Here is a 19,845-nt window from a genome sequence, read left to right on the forward strand (position 1 = left end):
CCATCATCTGCTCTACTAGCATCACTGCTCTTACTACCATCACTGCTCTTACTACCATCACTGCTCTTTACTACCATCCACTGTTCTTACTAGCATCACTGCTCTTACTACCATCACTGCTCTTACTAGCATCACTGCTCTTACTACCATCACTGCTCTTACTACCATCACTGCTCTTACTACCATCACTGCTCTTACTACCATCACTGCTCTTACTACCATCACTGCTCTTACTACCATCACTGCTCTTACTACCATCACTGCTCTTACTACCATCACTGTTCTTACTACCATCACTGCTCTTACTACCATCACTGCTCTTACTACCATCACTGTTCTTACTACCATCACTGCTCTTACTACCATCACTGCTCTTACTACCATCACTGCTCTTACTACCATCACTGCTCTTACTACCATCACTGCTCTTACTACCATCACTGCTCTTACTAGCATCACTGCTCTTACTACCATCACTGCTCTTACTACCATCACTGCTCTTACTACCATCACTGCTCTTACTACCATCACTTCTCTTACTACCATCACTGCTCTTACTACCATCACTGCTCTTACTACCATCACTGCTCTTACTACCATCACTGCTCTTACTACCATCACTGCTCTTACTACCATCACTGCTCTTACTACCATCACTGCTCTTACTACCATCACTGCTCTTACTACCATCACTGCTCTTACTACCATCACTGCTCTTACTACCATCACTGCTCTTACTACCATAACTGCTCTTACTACCATCACTGTTCTTACTACCATCACTGCTCTTACTACCATCACTGCTCTTACTACCATCACTGCTCTTACTACCATCACTGCTCTTACTAGCATCACTGCTCTTACTAGCATCACTGTTCTTACTACCATCACTGTTCTTACTACCATCACTGCTCTTACTACCATCACTGCTCTTACTACCATCACTGCTCTTACTACCATCACTGCTCTTACTACCATCACTGCTCTTACTACCATCACTGTTCTTACTACCATCACTGCTCTTACTACCATCACTGCTCTTACTACCATCACTGCTCTTGCTACCATCACTGCTCTTACTACCATCACTGCTCTTACTACCATCACTGCTCTTACTACCATCACTGCTCTTACTACCATCACTGCTCTTACTACCATCACTGCTCTTACTACCATCACTGCTCTTACTACCATCACTGCTCTTACTACCATCACTGCTCTTACTACCATCACTGTTCTTACTACCATCACTGTTCTTACTACCATCACTGTTCTTACTACCATCACTGTTCTTACTACCATCACTGCTCTTACTACCATCACTGTTCTTACTACCATCACTGTTCTTACTACCATCACTGCTCTTACTACCATCACTGCTCTTACTACCATCACTGCTCTTACTACCATCACTGTTCTTACTACCATCACTGCTCTTACTACCATCACTGCTCTTACTACCATCACTGTTCTTACTACCATCACTGCTCTTACTACCATCACTGCTCTTACTACCATCACTGCTCTTACTACCATCACTGCTCTTACTACCATCACTGCTCTTACTACCAATTCACCTGCTCTTACTACATCACTGCTCTTACTACCATCACTGCTCTTACTACATCACTGCTCTTACTACCATCACTGCTCTTACTACCATCACTGCTCTACTCCCATCACTGCTCTTACTACCATCACTGCCTCTTACTACCATCACTGCTCTTACTACCATCACTGCTCTACTAGCATCACTGCTCTTACTAGCATCACTGCTCTTGCTACCATCACTGCTCTTACTACATCACTGCTCTTACTACCATCACTGCTCTTACTACCATCCACTGCTCCTTACTACCATCAATGCTCTACTAGCATCACTGCTCTTGCTAGCATCACTGCTCTTACTAGCATCACTGCTCTTGTACATCACTGCTCTTACTACCATCACTGCTCTTACTACCATCACTGCCTCTTGCTAGCATCACTGCTCTTACTAGCATCACTGCTCTTACTAGCATCACTGCTCTTGCTAGCATCACTGCTCTTACTAGCATCACTGCTCTTGCTAGCATCACTGCTCTTACTAGCATCACTGCTCTTATACCATCACTGCTCTTACTACCATCACTGCTCTTACTACCATCACTGCTCTTACTAGCATCACTGCTCTTACTACCATCACTGCTCTTACTAGCATCACTGCTCTTACTACCATCACTGCTCTTACTACCATCACTGTTCTTACTACCATCACTGCTCTTACTACCATCACTGCTCTTGCTAGCATCACTGCTCTTGCTAGAATCACTGCTCTTGCTAGCATCACTGTTCTTACTAGCATCCCTGTTCTTGCTAGCATCACTGTTCTTGCTAGCATCACTGCTCTTGCTAGCATCACTGCTCTTACTAGCATCACTGCTCTTGCTAGCATCACTGCTCTTGCTAGCATCACTGCTCTTGCTACCATCACTGCTCTTGCTAGCATCACTGCTCTTGCTAGCATCACTGCTCTTGCTAGCATCACTGTTTTTGCTACCATCACTGTTCTTGCTACCATCACTGTTCTTGCTAGCATCACTGCTCTTACTAGCATCACTGTTCTTGCTACCATCACTGTTCTTGCTAGCATCACTGCTCTTGCTAGCATCACTGCTCTTGCTAGCATCACTGTTCTTGCTACCATCACTGTTCTTGCTACCATCACTGCTCTTACTAGCATCACTGTTCTTGCTAGCATCACTGTTCTTGCTAGCATCACTGCACTTGCTAGCATCACTGTTCTTGCTAGCATCACTGTTCTTGCTACCATCACTGTTCTTGCTAGCATCACTGCTCTTGCTAGCATCACTGTTCTTGCTACCATCACTGTTCTTGCTACCATCACTGCTCTTACTAGCATCACTGTTCTTGCTAGCATCACTTTTCTTGCTAGCATCACTGTTCTTGCTAGCATCACTGCACTTGCTAGCATCACTGTTCTTGCTAGCACCACTGTTCTTGCTAGCATCACTGCTCTTAATTAAGCTTTACGTATCAGCTTCAAGGCCTTCGTCAGAACTCACCACAAGTATGTGGTAACATTTCTTAACTCTCAGTACAGAACTCAAAACTTTAAGCACACAGTAACTTTTTCACCAAACCCAATCAGTGTTTCATCTAGAAATACCTTTCACATAAAGTCACTGCCTTTCACAATGCAATGTTCACAATACTTTTCATATGATTCTCTTCTCATTTGTTTAAAGACATTTGACCATCACTTAATCCAACTGCACTTAATGGTTAATCACTTAACCGTTTGGTAAACCTAGAGATTTTAAACTGCTTTGTCTACTATATATAGATTTAGAGAACTACAGAAATAAAATGTGAGTTTGTAAAGTAGAAACATCTAATTGTATTGATAATTGACATGTATGGTACATGATAACCATACATCATGACTAGTCAGTATTGATAATTGGTTCCACATAGTGGTAACCACAATTGGTCACCATATAAAAAGGGGTGTGAACACTTGACATTTCTTTCAACATGGAGCAGATAGACAGCAGGGAGAGGAAGAAACCAAAGAGCTCCTGGGGGCCATCAGAGCGGTGGGTATGGACCCCATCAAACAGGTCAAAGAGGTGGGCATGGACCCCATCAAAGAGGACAAAGAGGTGGGCATGGACCCCATCAAAGAGGACAAAGAGGTGGGCATGGACCCCATCAAAGAGGACAAAGAGGTGGGCATGGACCCCGTCAAAGAGGACAAAGAGGTGGGCATGGACCCCATCAAAGAGGACAAAGAGGTGGGCATGGACCCCGTCAAAGAGGACAAAGAGGTGGGCATGGACCCTGTCAAAGAGGACAAAGAGGTGGGCATGGACCCCGTCAAAGAGGACAAAGAGGTGGGCATGGACCCTGTCAAAGAGGTGGGTATGGGCCCCGTCAAAGAGGTCAAAGAGGTGGGCATGGACCCCGTCAAAGAGGTCAAAGAGGTGGGTATGGGCTCCATAAAAGAGGCCAAAGAGGTGGATATCAGAGAGAGGAAGGCAGACAACAGAGAATTTACCATAGCAGAGGCTGCCAGATTAGTTCACCCTCATCTGAAAAGATCAACTGTCAATTTGATCATATGAACGTTTCACCAAGACAACAAGATATGCACTATGCTTCACTATTACAGTCAATGACATATTGTAATGCATCTAAATTCACAAAACATGTTACAGTATTCTTGCTGTTCTACCCTCAGAACTGACAGAAGACCCGATGGTGGTGGTCGTGTGCTGACCGACCAGCAGGAGTGGACAGCGGCTGTCCCAAATAAAACAAGCCATTGTAGCATCCATCAGCCTACCAACAATCACCCGCCTTTTGAAGAGGCACCAGGTATCTATGAAACACCAAGTGAAACATCTGCAGGCAGAGTATGTTCAGGTACAGTACTATATACTGTGTTACTGTTACTATTAACGCACATGCTACTTATCAATATTATACTGGAACTACACTGTACAAATAACTAACTCAAATATATTTTTAGAGGGTGATGGTGCTTGATGCTGCTGTGAAACCTCACAGGTATGTCTCTGTCGATGAAGTGGGCTTCAACCTGGCCAAAACTTGGCGCCGTGGGCGGAACCTCATCGGCCAACGAGCGACCGTCCAAGTGCCTGGACAACGTGGGGGAAACATCTCCAACATCTCTGAAGATGGTGTGGTAGGACGTAGTAGGACGTAGGCCATTACTTGGATCCTACAATGCTGCAAACCTCATTGTGTTCCTCAATGATATTGAGCAGGCCTGTCAAGGTGAAGGGGTCACCTATGTCATTGTGTGGGACAATGTCAGGTTCCACCATGCAGAGGTGGTTCATGCAGAGGTGGTTCAGGCATGGTTTTGTGACCCTTCACCTGCCCCATACTCTCCTTTCCTCAACCCTATTGAGGATTGTTGTTCAGCATGGAGGTGGAAGGTGTACGATCGCCATCCCCATGAGCGTGCCACCCTCCTTCTGGCCATGGATGAGGCATGCAACGACATCAATGCAGAACCAATGGTAGATAAAACAATTTGTCACACCCTGATTTGTTTCACCTGTGCTTGTCTCCACCCCTTCCAGGTGTCACCCATCTTCCCCATTATCCCCTGGGTATTTATACCTGTGTTTTCTGTCTGTGTCAGTTCCTCTTGTTTTGTCAAGTCAACCAGCGTGTTGCTCCTGCTTTTTCTTTCTCTGTTTTCGCTAGTCGGTTTTGACCCTGGTCTGCCTCGACTCTGAACCCGCCTGCCTGACCATACTGACTGCCCTGACCTCGAGCCTGCCTGCCACTCTGTACCTCCTGGACTCTGAACCCGCCTGCCTGACCATACTGACTGCCCTGACCTCGAGCCTGCCTGCCACTCTGTACCTCCTGGACTCTGAACCCGCCTGCCTGACCATACTGACTGCCCTGACCTCGAGCCAGCCTGCCACTCTGAACCCGCCTGCCTGACCATTCTGCCTGCTCTGACCTTGAGCCTGCCTGCCACTCTGTACCTCCTGGACTCTGACCATCTTATGATATTTTTGCCTGTCCAAGACCATTCTCTTGCCTGCCCCTTGGATACTAATAAATATCTGAGACTCAAACCATCTGCCTCCCGTGTCTGCATCTGGGTCTCGCCCTGTGCCATTATACAACTACATTGAAACGATATCTATTATGGTGATTAAACCAATGTTATTACATTTCACAATAAACTTACACTGCTGTTCAAAAGTTTGGGGTGACTTAGAAATTTACTTGTTTTTGAATGAAAAGCTCTTTTAAATCGTACCTGCAAAACACCAGTCTCAACGTCAACAGTGAAGAGGCGACTCCGGGATGCTGGCCTTCTAGGCAGAGTTCCTCTGTCCAGTGTCTTTTGCCTATCTTAATCTTTTCCTTTTATTGACCAGTCTGAGATATGGCTTTTTCTTTGCAACTCTGCCTAGAAGGCCAGCATCCTGGAGTCGCCTCTTCACTGTTGACGTTGAGACTGGTGTTTTGAGGATGCTATTTAATGAAGCTGCCTGTTGAGGACTTGTGAGGCGTCTGTTTCTCAAACTAGACACTCTAATGTACTTGTCCTCTTGCTCAGTTGTGCACCGTGGCCTCCCCCTCTTTCTATTCTGGTTAGAGCCAGTTTGCTCTGTTATGTGAAGGGAGTAGTACACAGCGTTGTATTAGATCTTCAAATTCATGGCAATTTCTCGCATGGAATAGCCTTCATTTTTCAGAACAAGAATAGACTGACGAGTTTGAGAAGAATGGTCTTTGTTTCTGGCCATTTTGAGCCCTTAACAAACCCACTAATGCTGATGCTCCAGATACTCAACTAGTCTGAAGAAGGCCAGTTGTATTGCTTCTTTAATCACAACAACAGTTTTTATCTGTGCTAACATATTTGCAAAAGGGCTTTCTAATGGTCAATTAGCCTTTTAAAATGATCAACTTGGATTAGCCAACACAACGTGTGTCACGATCGTCGTAAGAAGCGGACCAAAGCGCAGCGTGGTGTGAATGCATCATTTAATAGATAACAAAAAACACAAAGTAAACTGTACAAAAACAATAAACAAATAACGACCGTGAAGCTATCATAAGAACTGAGCTGACACAAGCAACTAACATACACAATCACCCACAAACAAACAGTGAAACCCAGGCTACCTAAGTATGATTCTCAATCAGAGACAACTAATGACACCTGCCTCTGATTGAGAACCATACTAGGCCGAAACATAGAAATCCCCAAATCATAGAAAAACAAACATAGACTGCCCACCCCAACACACGCCCTGACCATACTAAATAATTACAAAATAAAGGAAACAAAGGTCAGAACGTGACAACGTGCCCTTGGAACACAGGAGTGATGGTTTCTGATAATGGGTCTCTGTACGCCTATGTAGATATTCCATAAAAAATGTGCAGTTTCCAGCTACAATAGTAATTTACAACATTAACAATGTCTACACTGTATTTCTGATCAATTTGATGTTATTTTAATGGACAAAAAAAGGTGTTTTTCTTTCAATAACAAGGACATTTCTAAGTGACCCCAAACTTTTGAATAGGAGTGTATATTTTGAATCAATGGTTGTATGGCGAGAGATGTTTACAATCAAAAAAGACTGCACAGTGAAAGGTTTGGAATGAAAGACTGGCTGCGTTACAAGTGTGACTAGTTTGGAGTGTTGGACTTGTGAAAACGGTACCAAAGCGAGAAAAAAAAACTGTTAATACTTCTCCGGGCGTTGTAAGATCTGTCAGGAGTCAGCGCCGTCTGAGCAGGAGAACAAACTGTTAATACCTCTCCGGGCATTGCAAGATCTGTCAGGAGTCAGCACCGTCTGAGCAGGAAAACAGACTGTTAATACCTCTCTGGGCGTTGTAAGATCTGTCAGGAGTCAGCACCGTCTGAGCAGGAGAACAAACTGTTAATACCTCTCCGGGCATTGTAAGATCTGTCAGGAGTCAGCACCGTCTGAGCAGGAGAACAAGACCAGTGTCAACATAGTCTTGGCCCAGTACATCAACACGTTATTTTGATAGATTCATAATTTAGTGGATTTATTGGCCAATTTTTATTTTCCTTTTCACTGTATGGTAACATGTTCCAAGTCAGCTGTGTCCACTTGTCAGTTGCCTTTTTGCACAACATAGCAAAACGTGTGTGTGTGTGTGTGTGTGTGTGCGTGTGCAAGTGAGTGTATGTGTTATTTGTTTGACAATGACGTGCTGGAGAACGTCTGTCTTCCTGCGGGGCTTTGTTAACACGCACTGTGTGTGTTATGTGTGTTATGTGTGTGCTCACACTTAAGCCTCCCAAATGTACCCGACGTCAACGTGATCCAAGTATGTGTCATCACACTGGTTCTGTTCTGTTGCTGCTCTCTCTCTCTCTCTGCCTGTCAGTCTGTCTCTCTCTCTCTTGCTCTCTCGCTCTCTCTTTCTCTCTCTGTCTCTCTGTATCTCTCTCTCTCTCTCTCTCTCTCTTTCTCTCTCTCTGTCTCTCTCTGTCTCTCTCACTTTCTCTCTCTCTCTTTCTCTCTCTCTGTCTCTCTCTGTCTCTCTCACTTTCTCTCTCTCTCTCTCTCTCTCTCTCTCTCTCTCTCTCTCTCTCTCTCTCTCTCACTGTCTCACCTCCCTCGCTTGTACCCTGTTGCAGTCTGTAACTTTGCAAATTACTAAATGTTCTTAATTAGCAAAACAAGCAAAGGAGCACACACACACTTAGCTAATTAAGACGGTTCATTGTACAGTCAGTTATTTGCAACACGTACAGGGAGAGTCCTTGTCACACAAGGGCATGATGACACCATACCCAGAACAAAGGTAGTGTGTGTGTGTGTGTGTGTGTGTGTGTGTGTGTGTGTGTGTGTGTGTGTGTGTGTGTGTGTGTGTGTGTGTGTGTGTGTGTGTGTGTGTGTGTGTGTGTGTGTGTGTGTGTGTGTGTGTGTGTGTGAGAGAGAGAGAGAGAGAGAGAGAGAGAGAGAGAGAGACAGAGAGCAAAGTGACAACAGGTACTCAGATACTGATCAAATACTTTTTCTGACTTGTTACAAAGACACACACACTCACACACACTCTGTGCTTTGATTTCACCAATAATGAGATCCCTACGGTGTGGGCGGGGGGGACACAGAACAGAACAAAATGGAGATTAGGTAGGAGGAATGGCAGCCACGATAGAAATCTGGGAGTCACATCTAAAGACAGACCACTGATATACACACTACACTGATATACACACTACACTGATAGATACACTACACTGATATACACTACACTGATGTATACACTACACTGATATACACACTACACTGATATACACACTACACTGATATACACTACACTGATATACACACTACACTGATAGATACACAACACTGATGCATACACTACACTGATATACACTACACTGATATACACACTACACTGATTTACACACTACACTGATGTATACACTACACTGATATACACACTACACTGATATACACACTACACTGATATACACTACACTGATATACACTACACTGATATACACTACACTGATATAAACACTACACTGATATACACACTACACTGATATACACACTACACTGATATACACACTACACTGATATACACTACATTGATATACACACTACACTGATAGATACACTACACTGATGTATACACTACACTGATATACACTACACTGATATACACTACACTGATATACGCACTACACTGATAGATACACTACACTGATGTATACACTACACTGATATACACTACACTGATATACGCACTACACTGATAGATACACTACACTGATGTATACACTACACTGATATACACACTACACTGATAGATACACTACACTGATGTATACAATACACTGATATACACACTACACTGATAGATACACTACACTGATATAAACACTACACTGATATACACTACACTGATATACACACTACACTGATAGATACACTACACTGATGTATACACTACACTGATAGATACACTACACTGATGTATACACTACACTGATATAAACACTACACTGATGTATACACTACACTGATATACACTACACTGATATAAACACTACACTGATATACACTACACTGATATACACACTACACTGATAGATACACTACACTGATATACACTACACTGATAGATACACTACACTGATAGATACACTACACTGATATACACTACACTGATAGATACACTACACTGATGTATACACTACACTGATGTATACACTACACTGATATAAACACTACACTGATGTATACACTACACTGATTTATACACTACACTGATGTATACACTACACTGATATAAACACTACACTGATATACACTACACTGATGTATACACTACACTGATATACACACTACAGTGAAAAACACACTACACTGATATATTTCCTACACTGATATACACACTACACTGATATACACACTACACTGATATACACACTACACTGATGTATATACTACACTGATATACACACTACACTGATATGTACACTACACTGATATACACACTACAGTGATATACACACTACACTGATATATACACTACACTGATATACACACTACACTGATGTATACACTACACTGATATACACACTACACTGATAGATACACTACACTGATATACACTACACTGATGTATACACTACACTGATATACACACTACACTGATATACACACTACACTGATATACACTACACTGATATACACACTACACTGATAGATACACAACACTGATGCATACACTACACTGATATACACTACACTGATATACACACTACACTGATTTACACACTACACTGATGTATACACTACACTGATATACACACTACACTGATATTTACACTACACTGATATATACACTACACTGATTTATACACTACACTGATATTTACACTACACTGATATACACACTACACTGATATTTACACTACAGATAACTAGATAGTAGGGTAACAGAGGGAGGGGAAGAGAGGAGAGAGAGAGAGAGAGAGAGAGAGAGAGAGGACTAAAACACAGACAGAACAATCAGATGTGTGACAGTAAACTGACATTAGTTAATGAGGGTCCATGGAGATAAAGGAATGATGCCAGTACAGAATAAAGAAAGACAGAAATGAATAGGTGAACGATGCTTAAGGGCCTGTGAGAAATGGAAACAAACATGTGCAACAGGGAAAGTGTGAGGGAGAGGAGGAAGGAGGAGAGAGAAGATGATGAAAACAGAAAGAGAGAAGAATGAATGAAATAAAGATAGAGAAGGAGACGTGAGAGTAGATGTTATGTTCCCTGCAAGGTGATATGAAATAAGCCCCAAAATATGCTAAATAGATGAGCACACGTTGCATACCTCACGTGCATGCTGTGTGCATGTGTGAAACTCTGTGTTGATTTTGCCGTTATGGGCATGTGTATGATTCAGTGTAGGTTGTTCATTGTTGGGTGGATGTGTGAATGAGTCTGTCTGGGTGTGTATTGTGTGGGGGCAAGTTGTGACAACTCCCAATTTGGTCACACTGTTGACGTATAACTTCCGGGACCAAAATATTTATCAGACTGCCCAATTGTTTCTCCTTTGACTTTATCCCCCTTCTCCTCTCTACACTTCCCTCCCTCTCTCCCCCTCTCTCATTAATATTCATTGATCTCTCTCTCTCTCTCTCTCTCTCTCTCTCTCTCTCTCTCTCTCTCTCTCTTCTCTCTCTCTCTCTCTCTCTCTCACTCACTCACTCACTCACTCACTCACTCACTCACTCACTCACTCACTCACTCACTCACTCACTCACTCACTCACTCACTGACTCACTGACTCACTCACTCACTCATTAATATGAATTGATCCAGAAACAGATCCAAGGCACTCTCCCCCTCTCTCGTCTGGTTGACTCCAACTCTGCCTCACTGGTGATTGACATGGCTGCTGTCCAATCAAAACCCACTCGGCCCATATTTTAACGTGTGGTTGCGTCATTGTGAGGTCTGTTGGCTCACATGTGTTGCATCCAATGGGAATACAATGTTGGCCGGCCGGACAGTCCTTGGCGTATGTGTGCGTGTTCTGCGTGACGTTCCATTGAGAGAAGTCAGTATATTTCCTTATTTAGATCAGGAAAGCTAGGGATTAGTCACTAATAGTTAATGTGCTGTTCTGTACTATTGATGTCATCCGAGGGATGATTCTGGTCAAAAGTAGTGCAATATATAGGGAATAAAATGCCATTTGAGACAAAGCCTAAATGTGATGCTTCTGATGGTACAATACGAACCGCTTAAAAGTGTCTTCTGTCTTCTGTACAGTACATTGAGTGCATTCATTCACTTTATGACCCCAGAGGGAATCAAACCCACCACACCCTGGTGTTCAGTATATAACCCCAGAGGGAATCAAACCCACCACCCTGGTGTTCAGTATATAACCCCAGAGGGAATCAAACCCACCACCCTGGTGTTCAGTATATAACCCCAGAGGGAATCAAACCCACCACACCCTGGTGTTCAGTATATAACCCCAGAGGGAATCAAACCCACCACCCTGGTGTTCAGTATATAACCCCAGAGGGAATCAAACCCATCACCCTGGTGTTCAGTATATAACCCCAGAGGCAACCCACCACCCTGGTGTTCAGTATATAACCCCAGAGGGAATCAAACCCACCACTCTGGTGTTCAGTATATAACCCCAGAGGGAATCAAACCCAAGCATTTCGCTACACTTGCATTAACAAACCCACCACCCTGGTGTTCAGTATATATCCCCAGAGGGAATCAAACCCACCACCCTGGTGTTCAGTATATAACCCAAGAGGGAATCAAACCCACCACCCTGGTGTTCAGTTTATAACCCCAGAGGGACTCAAACCCACCACCCTGGTGTTCAGTATATAACCCCAGAGGGACTCAAACCCACCACCCTGGTGTTCAGTATATAACCCCAGAGGCAACCCACCACCCTGGTGTTCAGTATATAACCCCAGAGGCAACCCTACCACCCTGGTGTTCAGTATATAACCCCAGAGGCAACCCACCACCCTGGTGTTCAGTATATAACCCCAGATGCAACCCACCACCCTGGTGTTCAGTATATAACCCCAGAGGCAACCCACCACCCTGGTGTTCAGTATATAACCCCAGAGGCAACCCACCACCCTGGTGTTCAGTATATAACCCCAGAGGCAACCCACCACCCTGGTGTTCAGTATATAACCCCAGAGGCAAACCACCACCCTGGTGTTCAGTATATAACCCCAGAGGCAACCCACCACCCTTGTGTTGCTGGTGCCATGCAAATTCCCTTCCCACAGCAGATGAGGCTGTTGGGAGGAGCTATAGGATGATGGGCTCATTGTAGTGGCTGGAATGGAATCAATGGAACGGTATAATTTGCATCAATCATATGGAAACCACATGTTTTACTTTGTTCCATTCATTCCATTCCAGCTATTACAATGAGCCTGTCCTCCCACCAGCCTCCACTGTTCCACAGAGACACCCAGGCTCTGTCCCAAACGGAACCCTGTAGTGCACTACTGTTGACCAGAGCCCTGTGGGCTGTTTTGTTTTTATGTTGTGTACTGTTGTTGGTTTTGTTATGCTGTGGCTGTAATTGTCTATTAATTGTCTATTAATTCATTCAACCAATCAATCAAGTTTCCCAATTTACACTCCGGCAATGCCAGAGCCACCCTTCACTCCGGAGCTGCCAGAGCCTCCCTTCACTCCGGAGCTGCCAGAGCCTCCCTTCACTCCGGAGCTGCCAGAGCCTCCCTTCACTCCGGCGCTGCCAGAGCCGCCCTTCACTCCGGCGCTGCCAGAGCCGCCCTTCACTCCGGCGCTGCCAGAGCCGCCCTTCACTCCGGAGCTTTCAGAGCCGCCCTTCACTCCGGAGCTGCCAGAGCCGCCCTTCACTCCAGTGGCGCCCTCTACGAGGGTCTTCAGTCCGGGGCCCGCTGCGAGGGTCCCGCACCCAAGCCGCCTCCGTAAGGAAGGCCCACCCTGGACCCTCCCCTTTAGAGTCAGGTTTTGTGGCCGGAGTCCGCACCTTTGTGGGGGGGTACTGTCACGCCCTGGCCATAGAGAGGCTTTTATTCTCTATTTTGGTTAGGCCAGGGTGTGACTAGGGTGGGCATTCTATGTTCCTTTTTCTATGTTTTCGTATTTCTTTGTTTTTGGCCGGGTATGGTTCTCAATCAGGGACAGCTGTCTATCGTTGTCTCTGATTGAGAACCATACTTAGGTAGCTCTTGCCCACATGGGGTTTGTGGGTAGTTATTTTCTGTTTAGTGTGTTATGCACCTGCCGGAGCTGTTTCGGTGGTTTCTTTTATTCCTTGTTGTATTTAGTGTTCAGTTTATTAAAATAATGATGAACATTTACCACGCTGCATCTTGGTCCTCACCTTCTTCCACCAACGGTGGTTACAGGAGCGGTCTTCTGGTCAGGCTCCGTAGATGGGCACATCGCGCACCGCTCCCGAGTATACTACTAGCCTGGTTTCTTCACGCATCGCGCCGACAGAAACAAGCATCTCTCTGGTAAGAAGAAGGGCGGGGGTGTATGCCTTATGATTAACGAGACGTGGTGTAATCATAACAACATACAGGAACTCAAGTCCATTTGTTCACCTGACCTAGAATTCCTTACAATCAAATGCCGACCGCATTATCTACCAAGAGAATTCTCTTCGATGATAATCACAGTCGTGTATATTCCCCCAAGCAGACACATCGACAGCCCTGAAAGAACTTAATTCGACTCTCATTCGCGCAAAACTGAAAGCGCGAACCACTGCTTTTAATCAGGGCAAGGTGACCGGAAACATGACCGAATACAAACAGTGTAGCTATTCCCTCCGCAAGGCAATCAAATAAGCTAAGCGTCAGTATAGAGACAAAGAGTCGCAATTCAACGGCTCAGACACGAGAGGTATGTGGCAGGGTCTACAGTCCATTACGGACTACAAAAGAAAAACCAGCCCCGTCGTGGACCACAATGTCTTGCTCCCAGACAGACTAACCAACTTCTTTGCTCGCTTTGAGGACAATACAGTGCCACTGACATGGCCCGCTACCAAAACCTGCGGGCTCTCCTTCACTGCAGCCAATGTAAAACATTTAAACGTGTTTGCCCTCGCAAGGCTGCAGGACCAGACGGCATGCCCAGCCACGTCCTCAGAGCATGTGCAGAGGAGACCCCAGAGGTGTGTTTACGGACATATTCAATCAATCCCTATCCCAGTCTGCTGTTCCCACATGCTTCAAGAGGGCCACCATTGTTTCTGTTCCCAAGAAAGCTAAGGTAACTGAGCTAAATGACTACCGCCCCGTAGCACTCACTTCAGTCATCATTGAAGTGCTTTGAGAGACTAGTCAAGGACCATATCACCTCCACCCTGCCTGAAACCCTAGACCCACTACAATTTGCTTACTGCCCCAATAGGTCCACAGACAACGCAATCACAATCACACTGCACACTGCACACTGCCCTAACCCATCTGGACAAGAGGAATACCTATGTAAGAATGATGTTCATCAACTACAGCTCAGCATTTAACACCATAGTACCCTCCAAACCTGCCCTGTGTAACTGGGTCCTGGACTTCCTGACGGGCCGCCCCCAGGTGGTGAGGGTAGGAAACAACATCTCCACCCCGCTGATCCTCAACACTGGGGACCCACAAGGGTGCATTCCCAGCCCTCTCCTGTACTCCCTGTTCACCCACGATTGCGTGGCCATGCACACCTCCAACTCTATCATCAAGTTTGCAGACGACACTACAGTGGTAGGCTTGATTACCAACAATGACGAGATGGCCTACAGGGAGGAGGTGAGGGCCCTCAGAGTGTGGTGTCAGGAAAATAACCTCACGCTCAATGTCAACAAAACAAAGGAGATGAACGTGGACTTCAGGAAACAGCAGAGGGAGCACCCCCCTATCCAAATCTACGGGACAGTAGTGGAGTGGATGGAAAGTTTTATGTTCCTTGGCGTACACATCACAGACAAACTGAAATGGTCCACCCATACAGACAGCGTGTTGAAGAAGGCGCAGCAGCACCTCTTCAACCTCAGGAGGCTGAAGAAATTTGGCTTGTCACCAAAAACACTCACAAACTTTTACAGATGCATCCTGTTGGGCTGTATCACCGTCTGGTATGGCAACTGCTCTGCCCATAACCGTAAGGCTCTCCAGAGGGTCTCCAGAGGGTCGTGAGGTCTGCGTAACGCATCACTGGGGGCAAACTACCTGCCCTCCAGGACACCTACAACACCCGATGTCACAGGAAAGCTAAAAAGATAATCAAGGACAACAACCGCCTGAGCCACTGCCTGTTCACCCCGCTATCATCCAGAAGGTGAGGTCAGTACAGGTGCATCAAAGGGAGACCGAGAGACTGAAAAACAGCTTCTATCTCAAGGCCATCAGACTGTTTAACATCCACCACTAACATTGAGTGGCTGCTGCCAACATACTGACTCAACTCTAGCTACTTTAATAATGGAAAAATGTATGTAATAAATGTATCTCTAGCCACTTTAAACAATGCCACTTTATATAATGTTTACATACCCTACATTATTCATCTCATATGTATATACTGTACTCTATATACCATCTACTGCATCTTGCCTATGCCGTTCAGCCATCAGTCATTCATATATTTTTATGTACATATTCTTATTTATTCCTTTACCCTTGTGTGTGTATAAGGTAATTTTTGTGAAATTGTTAGGTTGGATTACTTGTTAGATATTACTGCATGGTGAACTAGAAGCACAAGCATTTCACTACACTCGCATTAACCTCTGCTAACCACGTGGATGTGACAAATATAATTTGATTTGATTTGATTTGAATATGAGACCAAATACTAAACTTTTGAGTACTTTAATACACTATAAGTGAATATGTCCCTATATTTATGACACCTTCAAATGGGGGTACTAGATACATAAAGTGAGTTCATTTCTAGACGGTAAAACTGACTTGTATGAAAATCCCCTTAAAAGAAGGTGACATTCTGTACTATTACCTCATATGAAACATTTGATCTTAAATCCGAAATGCTGGAGTATATAAAAGTTTTAGGTTCACCGTCCAAATAAATACGGAGTGGAGTGTATGCCATGGCCATGAAGCTGCGTTTCCCAAACGTAATAATCAACTCATTACCGGCTCTGTTTAAATGTGCACCCCTTGGGGAAACAGCCATAAAGGCTATAGTCTGTTCCACATACATTAAGGCTCATATGAAGAAAACACAGGTCCGATATGATGTAATATTTATGTATATTCATATTATTATCAGTGGCGTAGTGGAGGCTTAACACATATAAACACAGAAACCCACATATTGTAAAAAAAATGCATTGAATATATAGGAAGTGTTAATTTATTCACCACCAAGGGTGATCAGCGTTTACACACCACATCACTACTGTACATTTCTGATTATTACTGTATGTTTAAATATAATATTATTCAAACAGAGCAGGTGTTTCCTGCATGGTGGTGCCATTCTCTGTCTCCACACTGCTGCTCTTACTGCCATCTGTTTGGGAGAGATGGAGGAAGGAGAGAGAGTTGGGGAGAGATAAAGGTGTGAGAGAGAGAGAGAGAGAGAGAGAGAGAGAGAGAGAGAGAGAGGAGAGAGAGAGAGATGGAGGAAGGAGAGAGAGATGGAGGGAGGGAGGAGAGAGAGATGGAGGAAGAAGAGAGAGATGGAGGGAGGAGGGAGATGGAGGAAGGAGAGAGAGATGGAGGAAGGAGAGAAAGATGGAGGGAGGAGAGAGAGATGGAGGAAGGAGAGAGAGATGGAGGAAGGAGAGAGAGTTGGGGAGATATAAAGGTGTTAGGGAGAGAGAGAGAGAGAGAGAGAGAGAGAGAGAGAAAGAAAGAGAGAGAGAGAAAGTGAGGAGGAAGGGACTGTGAGAGCGAAAGGTGGGGAGAGATAAATGAGAGAGGGAGAGAGAATGAGGGAGAGAAAGAGAAAGAGGGGTGGAAGGGCTTGTGAGAGAGAGATGTGAGGAAAAATAAATAGGAGAGATAGAGAGAGAGAGAGAGAGAGAGAGAGAGAGAGAGACAGAGAGAGAGAGAGAGAGAGAGAAGGGGAGAGAGCGGTTGTAGGAGGGACAGAGAGTGGGGGATAAAGAGGGGGAGAAAGAGAGGGAGAAAGAGAGCAATCAAGTAAATAAGTGTGTGAAAGAGGGACTATGCCTTTTAATTAAATGAACTATAGTGGTTAAGGTTCAATGTACCTTGTGTTTTCCAGCACTGTATATACAGTATATTTAAAGCAGAACTGACAGAGTTCTAGCAACATGACATGTTATTACAGTCTGTTCATAAACACGCCCAAGAAGAGCATGAGTTTAAAAATAAATTCTAACAAGCGAGCACTAAGATATGGTCAGTTTCACGTTTTCATAAATTCCTAGAATGTTTGGGGATTACATATACGAAGACATATGTTATAGCAATATAGAGTGGGAAAGCGGCAGAGCGTTTTGACAATTAATAGACACTGCAGGAAATAAAACCCAATGAAAACATGTCTTGTCCAGGACCTGAGACTATGCAGACCAATGCGCCATAGCCAATCAGAGCTACAGCTACACTTTGAACTGGACTGTGTGTTTCCAGGAAGTAGGGCCTGTCCTCATTCACTTTGAACTGGACTGTGTGTTTCCAGGCAGTAGGGCCTGCCATCATTCACTTTGAACTGGACTGTGTGTTTCCAGGCAGTATGGCCTGTCATCATTCACTTTGAACTGGACTGTGTGTTTCCATGCAGTAGGGCCTGTCATCATTCACTTTGATCTGGACTGTGTGTTTCCATGCAGTAGGGCCTGTCCTCATTCACTTTGATCTGGACTGTGTGTTTACAGGCAGTAGGGCCTGTCCTCATTCACTTTGAACTGGACTGTGTGTTTCCAGGCAGTAGGGCCTGTCATCATTCACTTTGAACTGGACTGTGTGTTTCCATGCAGTAGGGCCTGTCCTCATTCACTTTGATCTGGACTGTGTGTTTACAGGCAGTAGGGCCTGTCCTCATTCACTTTGAACTGGACTGTGTGTTTCCAGGCAGTAGGGCCTGTCCTCATTCACTATGATCTGGACTGTGTGTTTCCAGGCAGTAGGGCCTGTCCTCATTCACTTTGATCTGGACTGTGTTTCCACGCAGTAGGGCCTGTCCTCATTCACTTTGATCTGGACTGTGTGTTTCCAGGCAGTAGGGCCTGTCCTCATTCACTTTGATCTGGACTGTGTGTTTCCAGGCAGTAGGGCCTGTCCTCATTCACTATGATCTGGACTGTGTGTTTCCAGGCAGTAGGGCCTGTCCTCATTCACTTTGAACTGGACTGTGTGTTTCCAGGCAGTAGGGCCTGTCATCATTCACTTTGAACTGGACTGTGTGTTTACAGGCAGTAGGGCCTGTCCTCATTCACTTTGATCTGGACTGTGTGTTTCCAGGCAGTAGGGCCTGTCCTCATTCACTTTGATCTGGACTGTGTGTTTCCAGGCAGTAGGGCCTGTCCTCATTCACTTTGATCTGGACTGTGTGTTTCCAGGCAGTAGGGCCTGTCCTCATTCACTTTGATCTGGACTGTGTGTTTCCAGGCAGTAGGGCCTGTCCTCATTCACTTTGAACTGGACTGTGTGTTTCCAGGCAGTAGGGCCTGTCATCATTCACTTTGATCTGGACTGTGTGTTTCCAGGCAGTAGGGCCTGTCCTCATTCACTTTGATCTGGACTGTGTGTTTCCACGCAACAGCGTGACTTCAGATCATTAGAAAACATTCACCAAAAGAAACAAAATACACCTGAAAGTATTTCTGCAGTAATGTAAATACCACAGGAGTCCTCTTACATGTGGGAACTTTACAGTCCTATTGATCAAACAACCATGAACAGGTAGGCTCTCCACCTCAGTTATGAACATCAGGAACAACAAGTCCAACAACTAATGCTAGCCTGAATGAGATGAGCTCAAATCTAACGAGGGAACATTAGATAAATGCTCTCAAACTTTTTCAGCTATTTAACAGTCAAAATGTCAGCACTAGCTGTGCCACTAGAGACTCTGGGTTCGCGCCAGGCTCTGTCGCAGCCGGCCGCGCCTGGGAGGTCTGTGGGGCGACGCACAATTGGCCTAGCGTCGTCCGGGTTAGGGAGGGTTTGGCCGGTAGAGATATCCTTGTCTCGTCGCGCACCAGCGACTCCTGTGGCGGGCCGGGCACAGTGCACAATAACCAAGGTGACCAGGTGCACAGTGTTTCCTCCGACACATT

Source organism: Oncorhynchus kisutch, unplaced genomic scaffold, assembly GCF_002021735.2.
Source record: "Oncorhynchus kisutch isolate 150728-3 unplaced genomic scaffold, Okis_V2 scaffold3875, whole genome shotgun sequence".
Classification (NCBI taxonomy): Eukaryota; Metazoa; Chordata; class Actinopteri; order Salmoniformes; family Salmonidae; genus Oncorhynchus; species Oncorhynchus kisutch.